At 36.6% G+C, this 11,082-nt stretch overlaps 1 pseudogene; it reads left to right on the top strand.

The window, feature by feature from the left end:
• The first annotated feature begins 2,608 nt into the window (after positions 1-2,608).
• Positions 2,609-3,191, top strand: LOC103725687 (annotated as a pseudogene).
• Positions 3,192-11,082: the final 7,891 nt, after the last annotated feature.

Here is an 11,082-nt window from a genome sequence, read left to right as displayed (position 1 = left end):
CTATGTAGACCAGGCAGGCCTTGAACTCACAGAGATCTGCCTGCCTCTGCCTCCTGAGTGCTGGGATTAAAGGCATGCGCCACCATGACCGGCTGTTTTATTATTTTGATGCTATCATAAGTAGGATGTTTGCATTTCTTTTTCTGTTAGGTCATTATTTGTGTATAAAATTGATCCTGATGCTCATGTCTGTCTTTAAACTGAATTTTTTTCTGATCTCATCTCATTAATTATAAAATATTTTTGTGACATATCTGAGGTTTTCAGCAGGTAAGGTCATGCCGTTTGCAATAAGAGATAGACTTACTTTTTCCTTTCCAATTTGGATACCTTTAATTTTTTTTGTTGTTGTTGTTCTTGTTTTATTGCTCTTTCTTCTACTTCTAGTAGAATGGAATTGGTAAGAAAGGGAATCATTGTTTTGTTTTGGAACTGAATGAAAAAGCTCCAGTTTCTCCTCATTGCTTGTAATAGTATCTGAGTTTTTCATAAATAACTTTTATTATGTTGGAGAGAACTTTTCCCTTTGTCGAAGTTGTCACATTGTCATGAGTTTATATATATATATATATATGTATATATGTATGTATATATGTATATATATACATATATATATATGTATATATGGGGGGCGGGGGTCTTTTTGAGACAAGAGTCTCTGTGTGGCACCTGGAACTTGCCATGTAGGCCAAGCTGGCCTCACTCTCATAGAGATCCACCTGCTTCTACCTCAAGAGTACTGGAATTAAAGGCGTGCACCATCATACCTACTTAGAGAGAGAGAGTTATATTTTTTAATTAAAAAAAAAGACTGTTGAGGGCCTGGAGAGATGGTTCTGTGGTTAAGAACACTGGCTACTCTTGCAGAAGACCAGGCTTCAGTTCCCAAAACTCACATGGCAGCTGAGAATCAACCTTAACTTCAGTTCCCGGGATCCCTCAGCCTCTCGTGTCCTCTGTGGGCATTGCATGACATAAGCACAATGATACACATGCAGGCAATTCAATCATACACATAAAATAAAAATTGAAAATAAATGAGTAAATTAAAAACTGGAAAATTTTGAACGATTTTTCCATGTTAGATGGGAAGATCGTGTTTTTTGTCTTTATTTCTGTTCTAGTTTGCTCCTTGTTGCCGTGATAAGCACCATGACTAAAAGCAACTCGGCAAAGAATGGGGTTATTTGGCTTACAGATTACATTCCTTCATAAAGGGAAGGCAAGGAAGAACCTTGGAGGTAGAAACTGAAGCAGAAGCCACAGAAAAATGCTATGTACTGGCTTGCTTCCCCCTGGCTTCCTCAGCTACTTCTCCTATACAGCCCAAGTCCACTTTCCCAAAGTTGGCACAGCACACATTAGCCTGGGCCCTCCCACAGCAATTAGAAATCAAGAAAATGCCTCCACAAACATGCCCACAGGCCAGTCTGATGGAGGAAATTCCCCAACTGAGGTTACCTCATGCTGAGCAACTCTAATTTGTATCAAGTTGACAAACCAATCAGCACACATTCTGATAATTTGACATATCATATTGATTGACTTGTATATGTTAAACAAGCCTTGCATGCCAGAAATAATGCTCACATGGTCATGATTGCATAATCTTATTTATTTTTTGGAATTTTTTAATATTGCTGTCTTCAGGAAATTGATATTTAATTTTCTTTTAAAATATTTTTAGCTTGAAATAGTCTAATCATTTTAAAAATTTTTATTGAACTTTTGTACATTTCGTACAACAGTTCTTAATCAATTTAGACCACCTCACCCATTCATGCCCCTCAGCCCCCCACCGGACCTCATGTGTTCTCCCATATATGTTAAGTCCTATCTAGTCAAGCATTTGTACCCAAATATCCTTCGGTACAAATTCATCGACTGGTGTCTAGTCTAAAATTTATACTTTGACAATTTTATGCGTGTATTATATCAAATGTATTTTGATTATATTCATCTCCATATTACCCTCTCTTATCCTGCTTACACACCCGCTGGGCCCCTTCCTCCTCCCAACAATTTCCCCTTCTACTTTTGTGTCTTCTTTTTTCATGACCCACTGAGATTTATTAGGGTTGCTTGCGTAAACATGAGTTTGACGCTATTTACCAGGCCTTGGGCAATATACCTATAGCAACATCGCTGAAGAAAAATGACTCCTCCTCTCCAGATGCAATTAACTGCCAAAAGCTACTCAGTTAAGGGTGGAACCTCATGAGCCCCTCCCCCATCCATGATAGAAGGCTGAGAAGCTTGCTGTATACAAATCTTGGCTGTCAGTTCATGAGTGTAACAGCCGTGTCATGTCCTGAAGAGAGCATTTCACAGCACTTCTTCCCATCTAGCTCCTACATTCTTTCTGCTTTTTCTTCAGCAGTCTTCTCTTAGCCTTGCAGGGGGTAATGTAGATGTCCCAATTAGGACTGAGCACTTAGCAGTCACTTATTCTCAGCACATTGAGCAGTTATGAGTCTCTGCATTAACCCCTGCCCACTGAAAGCAGAAGATTGTCTAACCAAGGTTGAGTGCAGGACTAATTCATGGGCATAAATATAAATATTTACAAGGCATTTGGACAACATATTCATTTAGCCAAACAACATTAATGAACCACCCACATTCACCTCCTGTGAGGAACATCACACAAGCGCTGCTGCTCCTGGTACTTCCATGGACTGCCTGCCAGTGACCGCTCCAGTATTGCCGAGAGTTATTGTAGTGGCAGCTTCAGCAAAGCTAGCCAGGCTTTGCCAATCTTCCGTGGGCATTAGGAGTCCTGGATCCATCCATACTCATAGAGGTAGCAAATGATACCAGTATAAATAAAGGGAATTACAGTCTTTTGGATAGTATCTTTCAGATGGATACTTCCCCAAACAGATGCAGCATTGAAATGAACAGGTATAGGAGAAGAAACCCTCAAAAGCTTATTAATGTTAAGAACAATACAGACATTTGTCCTGAATGTTGTCACCTGAAGCAAAAACATGTCCTCTGTGGCTGAGAAAGAGTGTAAGGGGACAACACAGATCAGACAACAAATTTGGAATGAAGAAGATCCCTTTTTAAATATCCTTCTGTAGAGACTGTGGGATTGTATATAGCAAAGACACCATAAGAACAGGATCAGAAGAAGAAAATTGTTGAAACAAAGCAGGAAGAAGCCATCTCGGTTCACTGAAAATTGATTCTAATGATGCTAAAAGGATAACTTCATGGTAAGGTATTTCTCTAAAATCGGGAAGAGTCTTTGTTTTAATGGTGTTATCATATTATCACACTATCAATGTAGTTTAAAATACACTTTATAAGTTATTAGTTTTAAGTGAGGTAATTTGAATAATGTGTAATAAACTCAAAATGTTTATGAAAAGGTTAAAAAACGAAACAGTAATGGACCCTTATGAATTCCCCAGCCATGGTCTTTTGACCAGGTTTACTATACCAGACATAGATTCCTTCCTGTGGACAATGTCTCAAATCCAATCAGAAAGCAGTTGATTATCCCCATAACAGTCATGCCACTATTGCAACTGTAGGTGGGTAGGTATTGTAGCCTACAAAGTCCACCATTGGGTAAGACTACTGATGACTTCTCTCCCCTAGCAGCCTGAATAGCACTATCTGGTACTATGGAACCTAACCAGCTGATTCCAGCCCAGTCACAGCTTCAGTTCTTTATTCCCTACAACCGAATTGTGGTAGTGACTTCAAGCAACAGAGTCTTACTGAAGACTGGTGGGTAACCAAGATTAATGGCATGCATTGTTTGTTAGGCCTCTGGGGCCTCTGACCAACAACTCAAAGGGAAGTATCCCATGTCTAGCACTAGGATTTTCATTTAATAACCTATGGTTTCTGAGAGCAGTATTATCCACACATGGAAGATACCTCCATTCAAACTCCTTTAATATATATATATATATGCCTTTTTTGGGACAGGGTCCCCCTGTAGCCCTAGCTGTCCTGGAACTCATTATGTAGACCAGGCTGGCCTTGAACTCGTAGAGGCCTGCCTGCCTCTGCCTCCCAAGTGCTGGGACTAAAGGCATGTGCACCACACCCAGCTTAAATTATATTTTTAAATTAGCTTACCAAGTGTTTCCATAAGGCTTTTTCACATATCCTTAGTTTTGATTATCTCCCCATCCCCTCTTCTCTTCATCTCCTACCCTCATTTGACATGTAATTTTCTTATGACATTGTCATCTGACTTTTACCAAGGTGTTTCTAGTATTACAGAGCATGTTTCAAAGAATTATCTTTACCTTTATTTTTTTGAAATTTAAAAATAGTATATTAGGTAATTAAGAATATGCAAAAGACTTACTATTCATTTTTAAAAAATTGTTGGTCAGTATTTTATGTGGAACAAGTTATTATGGGTTTTAACTTTTAAGATCTAATAAGTTTGAGAAAATATTGAAATATTAAGATAGAGAGAACTTCTTTCTGAGATTGGATTGAAAATAGAAGTTATATAAATGTAATTTCATCTCCCCAAGTATCACCACTCTAAACAGCAGAAAACTTCACAAATACTCAGAGAAACTTTACCAAATACTCAACCAATATGCCTCAGAATTGAAGTTATTTATTTACTGATTGATTGATATTTCATTTATTATTTTTATTGTATGTGTATGAGTGTATTGCCTGCATGAATGTAAGTGCATCCTTGTCATGCAATGTCCGGAGAGGTCAGAAGAGGGTATTAGATCCCATGGAACTGGAGTTACAGATGGTTGTTAGCCACCATGTGGATGCTGGGAATTGGATCTGGGTCCTCTGCAAGAGCAGTGGGTGCTCTTAATCGCTGAGCCATCTCTCCAGCCCCCAAAATGAAGTTGTATGACTGAAAATATATGAAGTTTTTCCTAAAAAAGAAGTTATATATGAGATCAAATTTTATAAGTTGTTTCATGGATAACATTGATAAAAAATATTTTTGCAGGTTTCTAAATATTGAGTAATATAAATTTATAGTTTTTTCGTACCTTACATTTACATAATAACTTTTTTAATCTCTAAAGCAAAATATATCTCTTAAATTCTCATTGTGCTTACTTTTTATTGCATTGTTTCTTCTGCCTAGAAGTTGTGTCAACTCCTTTAATTCCTTATGTGTTGTATCAAGCAGCACACTTCCCTGCACATACCCTAGAAGTATCTGCTGAATATGAAATAAATTAGCACGTGTCTTCTCAATTAAAAAAAATCGGTATAAATGCTTCTTTGAATTTTTGGGTAGAATTAATCTGTGAATCATCTTCCCCTGAGCTTTTCTTGCTGAGAAATTTTTTTCATTAGTTCTTTGTTCCTGACACAAGAGCAGCTACTGCTCTTACCTGCTGAGCCTTCTGTCTAGCCCCCCAAAACAATAATTTTTAAAACTCATTAGTAATTTTGTGAAAAAAAGTAGTCCTTTGAAGGAAGTTTAAAACACATGAGTATTTGTCTAACCTTATGCTTCTAGGAACTTGAAAAGGGAGAATGGACTAAATCTGAAATTAGCAGAAAGAAGTAAAAATCAAGATAAATACAGAATAGAAATCTAAAGAATTGGTAAAACAGAGGTTAAAAAATCAACAAAAAAGACAGATCTAGTCTAAACAAGTGATGTTTCAAGAAATAAAAGATGGATGTAGGGGACTGCGAGATGGCTCAGTGGTTAAGAACACTGGTTGTTCTAGCAGAAGACCTGGGTTCGAATCCCAGAACCCACATGGCAGCTAATATCTGTCCATAACTCCAGTCCTGGAGGATCTGACATCCTCTTCTGACCTCTGCAGGCATTGCACAACACGTGTGCACTTACCTACATGCAGGCAATTCATGTACACACATAAAATTTAAAAAATTTTTTTAAAAAGATGGATGTGAAGAAATTTTGAAAGTCTAAAATAAAAAAGGCCTATTATAAGGAGTCATATGTCCATACATTATTAAATTAGAGAAGTGAAAATTTCTTTTTTTCAAGTTTAAAAAAATTAATTGAATTTTTGCATATTTCATAGCCTCTTTTGCAACAGATGGAGAGTTCCACAACTTTTCACACACAGAGAATAAGTGTATATGAAATACCCAACCCTAAGTGACACATCTACAAAGGAACTTCTGCACTTAAGGATCATAGAACATAGTGGAACAAGGGGTAGTAAAAAGTTCTTTTGAGACAGCCTCATTATATAGCCCTGGCTTGCCTGGAACTTGGTAATGTGTATAGAAAACATTATGCTCAGGAAAATCAATCTTCAATTGAGTGATGAGCAGTTAGTGATGAGCTGCAGCAATATGGTAGTGTGAATGAATGTCCTTAAGTATTTGAACATTTGGGTCCCAGGTTGGCTGCATAGTTTGGGGAGGTCATGGAACATTTAGGAGCTGTAACTTTGCTGAAGGAATTATGTCACTGTCAGCAGGCTTTGAGAATTGTACTGGGCTTTTGTCTACTTGAGTTTGCATAGGTCTTGTGCGTGCTGACAGCATTGATGTAGGTTTATATGAACAAGGTCCCAGGAACCTGTAGGACTTTATTTCCATATATGGTTGTGCACCTCCTCCCTGGCTCTTACAATCTTTCCTCCTCCTCTTAAGAAATTGTCCCTGAGTCCTGGGTGAGTTGAGTTTAATATAAGAGTCCTGTCCAAGGTCCCACATTCTGCAGACTCTTACTCTTCAGGCTTTGGCCATTTGTGATCTTTTGTGTTCCTGACCCTCTGTTGCATAAGAGAGCTTCATTGATGAGAACTGAGAGATGCATTAGTGTCTTCTTTACTCCCCCCCCCCGCCTTTGTTCTATGTTCTGTGAGCCTTAGGTGTAGAGGTTGCATGATAGATGTGCCACTTAGGCTTGGAACTCTGTAATAGTCCCCATCTGTATTCCAAGATATTTTTGAGGCCATCATGAATGGGATAATTTCATCAGTTTCTTCTTCACTATGTCTCTTGTTGGCATATAGGAAGAGTACTGATTTGAGGATGTTAATTTTGTATCCTGCTATGTTCCTGAATGTGCTTATCAGCTCCAGAAAAATCATGGGAGCATACTTTAAAAACTCTATACTATACTAAACTGGAAATTCTAAAAGAAATGAATACATTTCTAGATACGTATGACATACCAAAATTAAACCGAGATGAGGTAAACAATTTAAAGACCCACAAAAATCAATGAGATAGAAGCGTGAACCCCTACTGGGAAAGAATTTTTGTAGCTGTATCTCCAGATTTCTATGATGAAAATGGGGTATATTTATTCCCAAGTTTCAGCCCATCCCCTAAATGATCACTGAACTTCCTGCTCTGGCTCCCTGATGCCATGCTTCCCCTGTCACCATGGACTCTTCCTATGGAACCATAGCCAAAATAAACTCGTTTTTTTTTTTATGTCACTTTTGGTTGTAGTGTTTTTTTCACAGCAACATAAGAGTAACTAATGCAACTCACTAGACTACTTCTTCAGAATTATAAAAACAGATACTTGGGCCATGTGTGGCAGTACACACCTGCATCTCAGCAATTAGGAAGCTGAGGCAGAAGAATCCATTAAGGCCTAACATGTCAAGTCAGTGTCCCCAGATGTTCCTTAGTGCAAGTTCATCCACTGGGGTCTAGGCAGGCTATCTAGAGCTCCCCTTTAAGAAGATAAACTCTTTCTCACCCAACAGTAATCAGCTGCCAATAATTCTTCAACTAATTGTGGCAATGTTCAAAAAAGAAGTTAGTAAACAAAAGAGAAAAACCTTGATATTCAAATGACAGAGTGTATGAATTCCAGTGGGGTGGGGGTTTATGGGAGGGTGCCAATGGGGAAGGGGGTATAAAGATGATTAAGATTAAAATGTTCTATATAAAATACACAAAAATTCAATAAAAATTTACAGAAAAAAAAGAGAGCATGGGATTGTGGTGTTCAAAGAGTTACCAGATTGTAAGAGTTAGGAGTTAGTACTTAGTGTGATGATAAGAGTATGCCATGGTCCTGAAATTAGGTGACAGAGTCCACAGCTAAAATGTCAAAGAACTGAATGGTAATTGCTAAGGCTTGTGTCTGAAATGTCCTCCACATTGAGTGAGCATTTGGTCCCCAGCAGATGAACTGCTTTGGGAGGTTATGGAACCTTTAGAAGGTAGGGTATAGCTGAAAGAAGTGGGTCACTCCGGTTTGCCTTATTCTTGTTTCCTCCCTGCCCTGCTCTTGCTGTCTAGCCTGGCCACCATGACAGATCTGCTCTCATTGTTATGCCTTCCCTGCCACAATGGACTGTCATGCTCTGAAACCATGAACCAAAACAAACCTTTTGTCTCTTAAACAAAATCTTGGAATAAATCTAACCAAGGCAGTGAAAGACATATGGAAAACTTTAAGACATTGAAGGAAGAAATTGAAGAAGATGAACTAGAAGCTGGAAAAACCTCCCAGGCTCATGTATTGGTAGGATTATTATTGTGAAAATGGACATCTTACCAAAAGCCATCTATAGATTCAATGCAATCCCCATTAAAATTCCAACACAATTCTTCACAGAAATTGAAAGAAGAATCTCAAAATTCACATACCTCCAAGGGATGGACCCATGCCCAAGAGCATTCAGGTCACACAAATTAAACTTGATTGGCCTTATAATTTTCTAAAAATAAATAATAACAGAGGACATGATGTTGGAAAGGGAGTGGTAGGATTGGAGGCAGAGATGGGGAGGGGGCCTGAATATAATAAAAATATATTGTATGAAATTCTCACAGAATCAATAAAAATATTTTAAAGAAAAAATATGCATTCTATTTAACTAGAATATCTAAAATAAATATTTAAATATTTGTGTGCATATAATATATCAAATTAAAGCATGAAGCTATAATTTCCAACCATTTTATAGTAAACAAGGAGATACAATCATAAAGAATTTAAACAGAAATTCCCAGAATCAGATGGTGTCACTGCTAAATTTTAATTGGATAGTAGGGAAGGACTAATATCAATGGTCCTCAGATTATTCCTCAGAATAAATGGAAAAGAACTCTAACCATCACCCACTAGAGCTATAGAACCAGTACTCTTCTGATATTAAAACTATATAAGGTTACATATATAAAGAAAACAATGGACCAATTGCCCTCACAAACACAAATGCAAAAATCTTCAGTAAAATCCTAGCAAACTGAATTCAACAACATAGTAAAAAGCCATACATTATGATCAAGTTGGCTTCATTCCTGAGGTGAAAGGTTAGTTAAACACACACAAATCACTAGTGTAGCATGACACATAGGTAAACTCAAATACAAAAATCACATGATCAATAAATACATGAAAGGCTTTTGATAAAGTTAACATCTCTTCTGAAAACCCTGATGAAATTATGACTAGAAGGAAAGTACCTCAACGTAAGTTTATAGGACAAACCTGTGGTCAACATTACAGTAAATGAAATAAAACTGAAAACATTTCCCCTAAAATCAGAAATCAACGTTTTCACTCTCCCCTTATTCGGTACACTGTTAGAATTCTAGACAAAGGAATAAGATAAGTGAACTAATTAAAGAGATATACAAATAGGAGGGAAATAAAATGATCTTTATTATCACGTGATATGATCATATACTTTAGAAAACATTTTTGACAGATATTTTTAGCAAAATAACACAACACAAAATCAACACACAAAAATCAGTACACAATAATGAATATGCTAACTAAGAGTGCAAGGAAACAATCTAATTCAAAGTAGCCTCAAAAATATCCTAGTAATAAATCTAACAAAGGAAGCAAAGAGATTACAATAAAAACTAATCTCAAATTTTCTACTTGTTGCCTGTAGTATCATTTTATTTTGGAAACACATAATTTTCCTGGTTTGGCAGGTTCACAAATGGAAATTTTGTATCAGAATGAATTATACCTTGACTCTCACCTATACCTGATTTAGATAATTTAAATTAAGAATTTGGAATTTAGACTATAAAGTTAATAGTGAAATAAATTAAGACTTGTGAACAACGTCAGACTGAAAATATTATAGAATATGTATATATATGTGTATATATGTATGTATGTATGTATGTAACAGTAATAATTAAAGAAAAAGAGGTCCGGAATTTGAGAGGAAGTTGAGGGGGATATGAGAGGAATTAGAGCAGGGAGAGGGATGGGAGAAATCGATGTAAATATATATTCATGTATGAAATTCTCAAAAATTTTACAAAATTATGGCATTTTTATTAAGATTGTACTAAATTAAGCATTTCATTGTAATTGACATTTTGATTTCCATTCTTGCTATATGTATTACTCTACTATGACTACTATAGGAAGATACTGTAGATCAAGTGTCTTAAGTAACAGACATTTGTTTCTTATAATTTTGGAGGCTGAGGTGCTAAAATCAAGGTGCTAGCTGATTTGGTCCCTGGTGAGAGCCCTCTTCCCAGTTCGAAATGTATCACCTCCTTGTTTTATTTTTTTATGGCAGTAATATGGATCTCTAATTAAAATGGCATTAATCTTACCATGACGGACCTACTGTGAACTCATTAGTTACCTACCTAAAAGGCTTCATTTCCAAATATCGTCACACTCTGGGGTGGGGGAGGTGAGCATCACTATATAAAAACACAAATGCAAAAATCTTCAGTAAAATCCTAGCAAACTGAATTCAACAACATAGTAAAAAGCCATACATTATGATCAAGTTGGCTTCATTCCTGAGGTGAAAGGTTAGTTAAACACACACAAATCACTAGTGTAGCATGACACATAGGTAAACTCAAATACAAAAATCACATGATCAATAAATACATGAAAGGCTTTTGATAAAGTTAACATCTCTTCTGAAAACCCTGATGAAATTATGACTAGAAGGAAAGTACCTCAACGTAAGTTTATAGGACAAACCTGTGGTCAACATTACAGTAAATGAAATAAAACTGAAAACATTTCCCCTAAAATCAGAAATCAACGTTTTCACTCTCCCCTTATTCGGTACACTGTTAGAATTCTAGACAAAGGAATAAGATAAGTGAACTAATTAAAGAGATATACAAATAGGAGGGAAATAAAATGATCTTTATTATCAC

The sequence above is a fragment of the Nannospalax galili genome, unplaced genomic scaffold, assembly GCF_000622305.1.
Source record: "Nannospalax galili isolate Female #2095 unplaced genomic scaffold, S.galili_v1.0 scaffold10, whole genome shotgun sequence".
Taxonomy (NCBI): domain Eukaryota; kingdom Metazoa; phylum Chordata; class Mammalia; order Rodentia; family Spalacidae; genus Nannospalax; species Nannospalax galili.
Note: the sequence above shows the minus strand (reverse complement) of the source record. Positions and strands in the feature narration are given on the sequence as shown.